Here is a 10805-nt window from a genome sequence, read left to right on the forward strand (position 1 = left end):
AAATGGGCCCCCTACTGCTGCAAGCAGCAAGCAAGTGAGAGGAGCCCCGAGCAGCTATCTTACACAGCTTTTAAAGGGCAAAACCACAAAATTAACATATTATAGGCTGGCGTAAGTTCATTGGATAATTTTCAGTAGCGGGCCTTGTATGGCAGTCTGAAGTGCTAATGTCGGTGGAAAAGTACTAGGTCAAAGGGATACATTAGAGGGAGGGGGTTTTTAGGAGACAGGAATAGGTTGCTACGGGCCTTGCAGCTTTCTTTGTTAACCTTGAGCAAGCGTAGGGAAGGGGCTTATCTACAAGGCAGGTGTTCTGTGTATCTCTGGTTAGTAGCTGACTGCTTTCTCTGTGAACCGGTTTACTCCCCATTTCCCAAGGCCGTCTCTGGAACGGTTTGTCTCAGGAGCCCCATTTTTTTTTTTTTTTTATGGTGGCTCTTGGCTCCTTTCACCCCCTAGGGGACTGCTGGCTGCCACGTCCTGAGGACCCACAGGCACCCTCTGGAGGTTCCTGTAGTGAGGAAGTAAGACCTCCTGCTGACAGCCATGGGCACAACACTTCTGAGAAGCAAAGCCCCTGGCCCCGGTCCAGCCTCCCATCACCCACAGCCCCTGCTGACCTCTCACTGCAACCGCAGGAGAGACCCTAAACCGCCCCCCGCAAGCCCCCCTGCCCCGTCCCTAACCCTCAGAAACTGGCTGTGTAACACGTTTATTGTGCTAAGTTGCTAACTCTGGGGACGAGTTATTACTCAGCCCTAGACAGCACACTAATGGCAGGTAAGATGCACTCAGTGTGTGTCGGTGGCGGGCTTCAGGCGGATTAGCTTACTTACACACCTCCTAGCAATCCTATGAACAGTTCCCATGATGAGCTGCACCTGGGGATGAAGAAACGCAAGGATACTGTGGGGAGCAACCCGGACTGGACTGAGTTACTGGAATTAAGACTTATTCTATGCATCTGCTCTCCCACAATATGGCGCTGGGAGAGGAGGCAACAGCTTCTACCCAGCTGCCTCTCACCAACTTGACAAGCTGCAGGACCTGCTCCTGATTGGAGGAGAGCAGCGTACTCGGCGTGTGGGTAGCAGAGTTGGGATTGGCGGAGGAGGACTATAAAGGAGGAGAGAGACGGCATGCACCAGGAACATCTAAGGGGAACATCTATCTGAAGGAACACCTGTGCAGCCCCCGAGAGAGCCGGCCGGCGGTGTGCCGCTCCCCCGCGGAAGTGGGGAATGTGGCAGGGGGAACCGCCCCTCCACGGAGGTGGAAGGGACAGTAGCCAACCCGGGAAGAACCAGCAGCAAACCCGGGGAGGGCCGAGCAGACGAAAGAACAGCGCAGGGTCCTGTGTCGTTCCTCCACGAAGACGGGGAGCGACAGATACAAAGTTAAAGTGGGCTTTAACTTTCTTGCCTGTGGTCACCCATCCCCCAGGTGCTGTGCTGGGTGCGAGTCACAGCTGCCCAACTTTCCCGTGACCGAACGAGAGTGGTCTCACCTAGGATGTCACACACACCCGCCCACCCCCAGCTGCGCCAGACCTCGGCCAGGGTGCTCTCCGTGGGCTCGGGCACAGCTCGGCTCTAGCTGGGGTTATTGTAACTGAGCTCGGTTCGTCCCTTTTCTCCTGAGTACTCCCTCCACCAACCGAGGGCGGTGCAACCTGTCTCAGGCTCCGCGTCGAAAGAACATCACCTAGTTAGGCACTAAGTGCTTTGCCCAGAATCCCAGTCTGGCTTTGAACCCAGGCAGCGTGACTCCAGAGGCCACACTCTTAACAATGTCACTGGCAAAAACCTGCTACCAACTGGCACCATGTTTCTGACTCCTGTTCTTGCCTGGCACAAGTGGTGCCTGGTTCACTGTGCCCACAGAAACCCCACAGATGGCAAGGCCGTGTGCAAGCCAGGCCATACCCCAGCCTCAGCCTGACCTCTCGCCCTCACCAGTCGGATTCAGATACTCATTCCTGCATCAACTGTTGCCCACTTCCTTGAAACAGTTTTACATTTTCTTCCTGTGTGGGAGGAATTGTGTCCCCATATCCCTAAAAAGATAGTTCGGAGGCCAGCAGAGTGGCACAGCAGGTTAAGCTGCTGCCTGGGACAACAGCAGCCCATATATATCTGAGCACTGGTTCATCCCTGCTGCTCCACTTACTATGCAGCTCCCTGCTAATGCACCTGGGAAAGCAGCAGAAGATGGCCCAAGTGCTTGGGCCCCTGCACCCACGTGGGAGACCCAGAAGAAGCTCCTGGCTCCTGGCTTCAGCCTGGCCCAGCCCTGGCCATTTGCAGACATCTGGAGAGTGAACCAGTGGATGGAAGATCTCTCCCTCTCTTTCTGTCACTCTGCCTTTCAAATAAATAAAATAAATCTTTTTTTTTTTTTTTAAGATATTTCCAAGTCCTTACTCCTGTTTCTGTGAACGTGACCTTATTTGGAAATAGTCTCTGCAGATGTGATTAAGGTAAGGATGTCTCAAGATGAGATTACCTGGATTTAGAGTGGACCCTCAATCTGAGGACCAGGGTCCCAATAAGAGAAAGTACAGATTTGAGACAAAGGGACATGGAGGGAAGACAGAGGCAGAGACAGGCTGAGGAATGCCAGCCGGGGACGCGGCAGCTGCAGGAGCCAGGTGGGCTGACGGCTTCATCACGGACTTCTAGCCTCCAGGATCACCAGAGGTTTCTGTTGTTTCAAGTTCCCCAGCGGGAAGCACAGAGACCTCGGTACCGTGGTCGCTGGTTTGTCTCAGCCCCAAACTCAGCAGCAGTGTTGCGGTATCAGCGGGAGTCAGGTGAGCTGTAGACTTCACTGCACATGTGGCTCCACCCACTACCCTGTGACGGTAACGTCACATTTCATAGCTAAAGCAGTGCTACAACCATTCCCATTCTGGTTTTTTTTTTCCTAAGATTTATCTATTTATTTGAAAGTCAGAGTTTCAGAGAGAGAAGGAGAGAGAGAAAGAGAGAGAGAGAGAGATCAATCTTATATCTCTTATATCTTCTGGTTCACTCCCCAGATGGCTGCAATGGCCAATGCTGAGCCAGGCTGAGGTCATTAGTCAGGAGCTTCATCCGGGTGTTCCATGGGGGTGCAAGAACCCAAGCACTTGGGCCATCTGCTGCTGCTTTTCCCAGGCCATTAGCAGGGAGCTGGATCAGAAGGCCACAGACCAGCGCCCACATGGCATGCAGGTGGCAGGTTTTTTTTTTTTTTTAAAGATTTATTTATTTATTTGAAAGGCAGAGTTATACTGAGGAGAGACAGACAGAGAGAGAGATCTTCCATCTGATGGTTCACTCCCCAGTTGGCCGTAACGGCTGGTGCTGTGCCGATCCGAAGTCAGGAGCCAGGAGTTTCTTCCAGGTCTCCCACGTGGGTGCAGGGGCCCAAGGACTTGAGCCATCTTGTACTGCTTTCCCAGGCCACAGCAGAGAGCTAGATAAGAAGTGGAGCAGCCAGGTCTCGAACTGGCGGTCATATGAGATGCCGGTGCTTCAGGCCAGGGTATTAACCTGCTGTGCCACAGCGCCAGCCCACAGGTGGCAGCTTTACCTGCTGTGCCACAGCACCGGCCCCCGACTCCCACTCTTTAACAGCTAACATTTGTCTCCAACATTGTCCAAGTGAAGGGTGCAGTGGTAGAAACAGTGTCGACTGTGGGTCTCTGGACTCCAAATCTTGAACTGTAGTCCCCAAGGAGAGCCTGGCAGGAAAACAAAGATAGTAGAGTGTGCTCCTTTGCCGCCTGTAACTTCATTTTCAAGTGTAGACACAGGGTGAGCATTTGGCACAGTGGCAGAGACATCTGCCTGCATTCCCTATCTGAGTTACTGGCTTTGAGTCTTGGCTTCACTCCGAGTTCCAGCTTCCTGTTCATGCGTACCTTGGGAGGCAGCAGGTGATGGCTCAAGTGTTTGGGCCTCTGCCACCCACATGGGAGACCTGGACAGAGTTCCCAGCTCTTGGCATCAGCCTGGGCCAGCTGTGGGTTTGCAGTCATTTGGGAGAATGCACCCCTGGATGGGTGATCTGTCTCTGTCTCTCTGCATTTCAAACAAATAAGCAAATAGGTAAAAATGTATTTTAAAAGAGAGAGAGATGCCAGGTACTCAATTTCAAAAGCAAATGAAATGCAGATCTGTGGGGATGTGGGGTGGAGTGGGAGCAGGGAGGTGGGGCCCAGGGTATCACCCTTCTGCTTTTGAGGTTACACTGCAAAGTCTAAGTCAAACATTGAAGTGACCCCTTCAGAGCCTTAATGATGCTGTAAATGCAATCTTGGTGTGACTTACACAGCTAGTAAAAATAAATGCTTCCACCAAAACACACACTCACCTCCCAGTCCGCATTGACATTGTAACGTTAAGCACAAACTTACCTGAACATGCGAGACCTCAGATGGTCTGGGTGCTGCATGCACACGAAGTGGGTGTGTGCATGTCTTGAGTGTCTTCTATTTATTTATTTACCGGAGAGGCAAAGAGAGGGGGGGGGGGGGAGAAAGTGATTCCATTTAGTGGCTTACTCTCCAAATGCCTCCAAAAGCTGCTGCCAGGCCAGAGTGCAGCCAGGAGAAGGGTAGTAGGAACACAAGTACTCAAGACATCACCTGCTGCCTCCCAGCACGAGCACTCACAGGATGCTGGCATCAGGAACACAGTGAGGTGTGGAACCCAGATACTCCGATGGGGGGTGCGCGTGTCCCAGCACTGTCTTGCCTGCGCCTGGAGAGCATGTTTTAAGGACAGCTGGTCTTCCGGCTGGACAAGTGCCTCAGGACCTGATGCCTGGCTGGGCACCCCACCCCTGAACCTCACAGCCCGTGCAGGAAAGCACTTTCTAGACGCACTCCCTGGCCCATCCGTGTGGTTGAGCTCACGTGGACAGTCCCACTTGGGTCATCACCACTTCTCGTGTCGCAGGAGTGCCTGCAGGGCGGGGGGCAGGAGGGAGGCATGACGAAAGGAGAAAGGGAGCCCAAAAAGGAAGAGAAAGGGAATTCTAGAGAATCTAGGACCTAGAGAACCCAGCTTCATGCCCCGGCTCCCCTGCTCCGTGACCAGGTGACTATGCGGAATTCCTTAGTCTCTCGGAGTCTCCACTTCCTCGTTTTGAACTGAGGACAGCAGCGTCTTCAGATCACAAGGCTTTTTAGGTGTAACTCACCTAAAAACATCCAAACCTGCTGCCTGGACGAGATGCTCCTACGTGTTCCCTGGACGAGGGAGGAAGGGAGCAAAAGCCTGGCTTTTTCCCCGTGGGAGGATGGCCCTGGGGCTTGGGGGCCTTGAGTAGGGGACACAGAAGCAAGCTGATTCCCTCCAGAGGCTGTCGGTGCAGCTCTGCCTGCCTGCTTATTTATGTGGCAGGTTTTCGTCATTTGCCATCCACACTTAGGGGATGAATTCCCTGGGAAGCACAGGCAGTCACAAACCAGCCAGCCAGACGACAGACACAGATAGCAGCAGCCAGGGCTGTAACTCCTACCCACTGACAGCCCTGCCACGGTGCTGAAAGCGCCCTTTCAAAGTCAGCAACAATAAGTTACAAGCCGCTGTGTGTGTGAAGGGCAGGAGAGAGGCGGCCAGAGGAGGGGGCAGCTAGCCCCGCTCTTTGTGCTGATGCACAGCGGGGAGCCGGGGCCCTGCCAGGCTGCACCCCAAGGCCCCCCTTGCTCTTTAGGGACGTGATCCTGGTTTTCCAATTTATAGAATACATGTTTAAGTCTTTAATTTTCTCTTTGTTTGCACACAGTACCTTTGGAATCTTTGAAATTGTCTTAACTAGAATGTAAACACGTTCAGCAACCATGGAAACAGGGTGGTGGTGCTCAGAAAGTTAAACATAAGGGGCTGGCGTTGTGGCTTAGTGGCCTAAGCAGCCACCTGCAGCGCCGGCATCCCCTGTGGGCGCCGGTTCGAGTCCCGGCTTCTCCATCTCCGAGCCAGCTCTCTAATGCACCTAGGAAAGCAACAGAAGATGGTCCAAGTGCTTGGGCCCCTGCACCCACATGGGAGACCTGGAGTAAGTTCCTGGCTCCCAGCTTTAGCTTGGCCTACCCGCAGCTGTTGGAGACATTTGGGGAGTGAACTAGAGGATGGGAGACCTCTCTGTCTCCCCCTCCCCCACCCTGTAACTCTGCCTTTCAAATAAATAAAATAAATCTTAAAAAAAAAAAGTTAAACATAGAATTACCATATGATCTGGCAATTCCACTACTAGACACCGGAAAACTGGTGCTCAAAACAGTATGTGGACTTCCTGCTAGCTAGGTCCCTAGGAACTAAACTGTAACCTGAAGATGACCACAGAGGGAGAACCCAGGGGGCGGGGTATATGAGGGCGGAGCATCTGGAGGCGGAGCCCACCAACCCAGGGCCCCGCAGCCTTGGCCCTAGTGCCCTGATGACTGGCGTCTCCCCAGTACAGGGAACCCTGCCCTTGCAGAAGCCTGGGGAAGCCCTGGCAGATTTTCTGTTTTGTCCCTGCCCCTTCGGGGTACTGCACCATCCGTGGGGAATGCAGGCTCCAAAATTCCCAAAGCTGGCTTCAACTCCTGGCTCCTGCTGCCCCGCTGTGGCTCCCACCTCCGACGCATCACTTCTGCTCCACCCAGCGCCTGGAGACCTCGCAGCCCGAGCTCAGTCACCGCTTTTCCCTCTGCCGCCCGCCAGCGCTGTGTTTCCGGGGCACGAGCCCCTCTTCTGTAGTCACGCCCCACTCCTGAGGGCTGGCTCTGGTCGTGCTTACGGGACTTGGGTAATTCTTAATCCTTTCCCTCCCAGCCCCCAGCCCCTTTGCCCTCCATCCACACAGGCATATGACCAGGGGCGGGCCCCCGCACAGGAGAGATATAAAAAGGACATTGTATCTGAGACTCTGAGCCCTCAGCTCAGATTTCTACCTCCCACGGCTCAATAATCAGGCTCGGGGTGTCACATGAGGACCCGTGACACTCCCCCCCGCCCTCGCCTCGCCCGGGCCCAGATGGTCTTCCGTTCTGCTGCAGACTGGACAAGCGGCTTGGGACAAAGCTTCTCACTGGCTGACCTCTAGGCAACCCTCATGGCGGCCTCACCTCGCCTGCTTGAGAGCCGGCTCCCGAAAAGTCGGGCATTTCCTGGATTCCGCAATCCAATCTTCATTTGCTCCTAATGATGGCTGTTATTTCTGGGCGCCCTTATCTTGGGCTAAGTGAGTCGTTTCATTTCATCCTCCTAACGATCCCCACCTGAAAGACCATTGCCCTGGCTCACACAGATAGAGCACCAGGTAGCAGGTGTCCTGCTCCAGCTGTGTGTCATTAACTCATCTGTCACCACTGCGGTGCAAGGCGGAGAGGCTACAGTCATCCTCCACTACGTGGGACTCAGAGAGGTTGAGCAAGTGGCTCTGGGGTCACTTGCCCAGCCAGCAAATGACAGATTCAAGTCCGGGGTGTCTCTGGCTCCCGAGGTGGCTGGCCATTCTGCTACACTGCCTCCTGTTGTTACCAAAACTGGTCCCACTTGCAGTTTCAGCAGCCCGAGGCTACCATTACAGATCGATAGGATGTGCGCCAGACGGGCCCGGCTCGCCCACGTGCATTCCCGAGGCGCTGAAGGACAGACTACACTGATTGATTTCTCCTCTGGGTCTTTAAATGTCAGTGTGTGCGTGACCACTTCAGACCTTGGGCACGAAATAAAATGCGGAAGAAAAAGACCTGCTGGTGTGGGGGATGAGAGGGGAGGGGGCAGACGCAGAGAAGTGGCCGGGAGCGTGCATGTGTGGGCTTCCTGGGCAGTGAGGAGGGGCCTCTTGGGACTAGTAGGGGACAGAGTGGGGTGGGAGCTGTGCTCTTGACCTTGGACTGCTACTGTGAAGCCATCTGTGGCATGACACCCACCGGAAGAGATGGGTCTTAACCCAATTTAGCTGCCTCTATACATATCGATCAGTCCCTGTTAGGAACTGCTCACTTAAAAGACCAGCCTGGCCGCCTGCACAGGCTCATCACCACCCACACCGTGTGACGGCACAAAGACAGCTCAGCCCGCCTCGCAGACCCAGGAACTCACCCAGGCCCCCTCCTGTCAGCAGCCCCCGTCGCACCGCTCCTGGAATGCCCAGTTCAATCATTCACGGCTGTAGGAGCCCAGGAGACAGGCACATGACCGAGACAGGGTGTCCTGCCCATACTTAGGCAGCCCGGAAGGGAGAACTGGGTGGGATAAGGAGGGACGCAGAAATATACCCAAGATGAATTTCAGGTGTGTTGTGTGCAATAGAAGACAATGATGTAACGTGAGAGGGACTTGCAGGAGGAGACAAGGGAAGGGGGAGGTAGCCCAGGAGGGCCTCTCCGAGGAGGTGACGTTTGAGCAGGATTCTAATTGGTGAGCCCACTCTGAGACCTGAAGAAAGAGCTCTCGAGTCAGGGAGCGTGGCTCACTCCAGACTCTGCAGCAGGAACAGACTTGGCCTAGGGGCCGTGAGAGGGCGCATGTGATGAGCAGCAGGGTGCCAGGCGGTGAGTGAGCGAGCAGAGGGCAGATGGGGCAGATCCCCAGTGCCTGCTGCTTTGTCCCGGTGGGATGGCTGTCCCTCACAGACAGCCCAGGTTCACCAGCAGGCCCTGGTCTAGCTCTTCCTCCCCTTCCCACCCGTATCAGTTCTGGCTTGACCCCTTGGCCTCACAGCCTGGGAAAGAGTCCAGAGAGGAGATTCTCACCCAGCCATGCCTTAGAAGAATGTCCAAGGTGGGGCGCCGAGGGAGGATGCCAGTGGCTGGGAGACCGGAGCGATGTCCTGATCTTCTGGGGCCCCCTGAGCCCCACATCACCTCCCAGCTGAGCGTTCAATCATCCAAATGTGCTCTGGGCTGTGTCTCGGAGCCTCTGATCCTGCTGGCCAAAGCTGGGCCACTTGGAGAAATCCACTCCTTTGTCTGGCATAAGTGATTCCGATTGCGTGAAGACTTTCCCAACTCCCACCCCCATGGAAGTGCAGGGTTAGGTGTTTTAGGTTTTGTTTTTTAAATTAAGAGGCAGAGTGAGAAAAACCCATAGGATGAGAAACCAAGAACTCCCATCTGCTGGTTCATGCACGCCATGTCCCTGAGGGCCCAGGGCTGGGTTGGGCTAAACCTCAATCCAGGTCTCCCGTACAGGCGGCAGGGACCCAACTTCTTGAGCCATCGCTGCTGCCTCGCAGGCTCTGCCCTGGCAGGGAACTGGAGCCAGGAGCCAGAGGCGGGTATCAAAGCTGGGTACTCAGCTATGGGACAAGGGGTCTTAATCGTTTGGCTGAACACCTGCCCCTGGGTTGGTGTTTTAAATGCATCTCTGGCACTTGTTTGAAGATGCACTTGACCTTTCATTTCCTTTTGTCTGCTCTTGGGGTTTTCTGGGTACCCATCTCTTCCATCACACCACAGGGTCCCCGGGCAGCAGGAACTCACATGTGAGTCCTGCCACGTCCCGGCTGGGAGGCTGTCGCTCCCCGTCTTCGTGGAGGAACGACACTAAGTCCTGCCTAGGCTTCATATCCGAGTCACGGCACCATTATGTCGCTCCCCTTCTTCATGGAGGAACGACACTAAACCCTGCCTAGGCTTCATATCCGAGTCACGGCACCATTATGTCGCACCCCCTCTTCGTGGAGGAACGACACAGGATTCTGCGTTGTTCTTTCGTCTGCTCGGCCCTCCCCGGGTTTGCTGCTGGTTCTTCCCGGGTTGGCTACTGTCCCTTCCACCTCCATGGAAGGGCGGTTCCCCCTGGCCACTTTCCCCACTTCCTCAGGGGAGCAGCACACCACCGGTCGGCTCTCTCGGGGGCTGCTCAGATGTTCCTCAGGTGTTCCCCTTAGATGTTCCTGGTGCATGCCGTCTCTCTCCTCCTTTATAGTCCTCCTCCGCCAATCCTAACTCTGCTACCCACACGCCGAGTACGCTGCTCTCCTCCAATCAGGAACAGGTCCTGCAGCTTGTCAAGTTGGTGAGAGGCAGCTGGGTAGAAGCTGTTGCCTCCTCTCCCAGCGCCATATTGTGGGAGAGCAGATGCATAGAATAAGTCTTAATTCCAGTAACTTAGTCTAGTCCGAGTTGCTCCCAGTTGCTCCCCACAGGAGGCCTTCAGCAAGGCACTTCATCTTTCAGATCCTGACTGCCTGTGAGTCCCCGAGAAGCAGACCTTGACCTTAACATCAGGATCAGAGGCTTATTGGGAGGTGGATCTAGGAAATACCAGTGGGCAACATGTGGGGGAGAGGGACGGGGAGCAAGACAGACAGGAAAGAAACCCAAATAGGTTACACTAAACAAAGTTACCATGACGGTAACTGAAGTTCAATCCTACTGGGTGACCTTGGGACACAATGGAAGAAATGGTGTCTAACCTGGCTGCCCACTACCATTGCCTGGGAGCCATAAAAACTGTGGGTGCCTGAGTCCTATCCACAGAGAGTCAGAAGCATTTGGCCTGGGATGTGGTCTGGTCCTCGAGATTTTTCTTAGGTTCCACAGGAGATCTAATGTGCAGCCAAGATTGGGGTCATCTGACTAGAAGGTCCTCTCAGGGCTGTCCCAGCCAGCAGGCGAAAAACTAGGACATTTATGCCAGCTCTGCCTCCGTCTTCGGTGGGAGATATTTCTGGCTTAGTCTGTGCATGGTCCAGCCTGCTCTTATGTCGGGAAAACAAGCAAACCAAGCTCCACAGATGTTCGCGGCCAGCAGGGTGAATATGTAGAGCGTTGGGGCCTGCTGTATGCATCTTTCATCTGCAACGCTGGAGTGATG

The 10805-nt window shown here is 54.5% G+C and overlaps 1 long non-coding RNA gene across 1 annotated transcript; it reads right to left on the reverse strand.

Moving 5' to 3' along the window:
* Positions 1-665: 665 nt before the first annotated feature.
* Positions 666-6786, reverse strand: LOC127484363 (uncharacterized). Its single transcript, XR_007911261.2, has 3 exons — positions 4634-6786; positions 4403-4477; positions 666-4067 (listed from the first exon to the last, which is right to left on the reverse strand). It is a non-coding gene; the product is annotated as an uncharacterized lncRNA (long non-coding RNA).
* Between the last annotated feature and the right edge of the window lie 4019 nt (positions 6787-10805).

Source organism: Oryctolagus cuniculus, chromosome 17 (genome assembly GCF_964237555.1).
Source record: "Oryctolagus cuniculus chromosome 17, mOryCun1.1, whole genome shotgun sequence".
NCBI lineage: Eukaryota > Metazoa > Chordata > Mammalia > Lagomorpha > Leporidae > Oryctolagus > Oryctolagus cuniculus.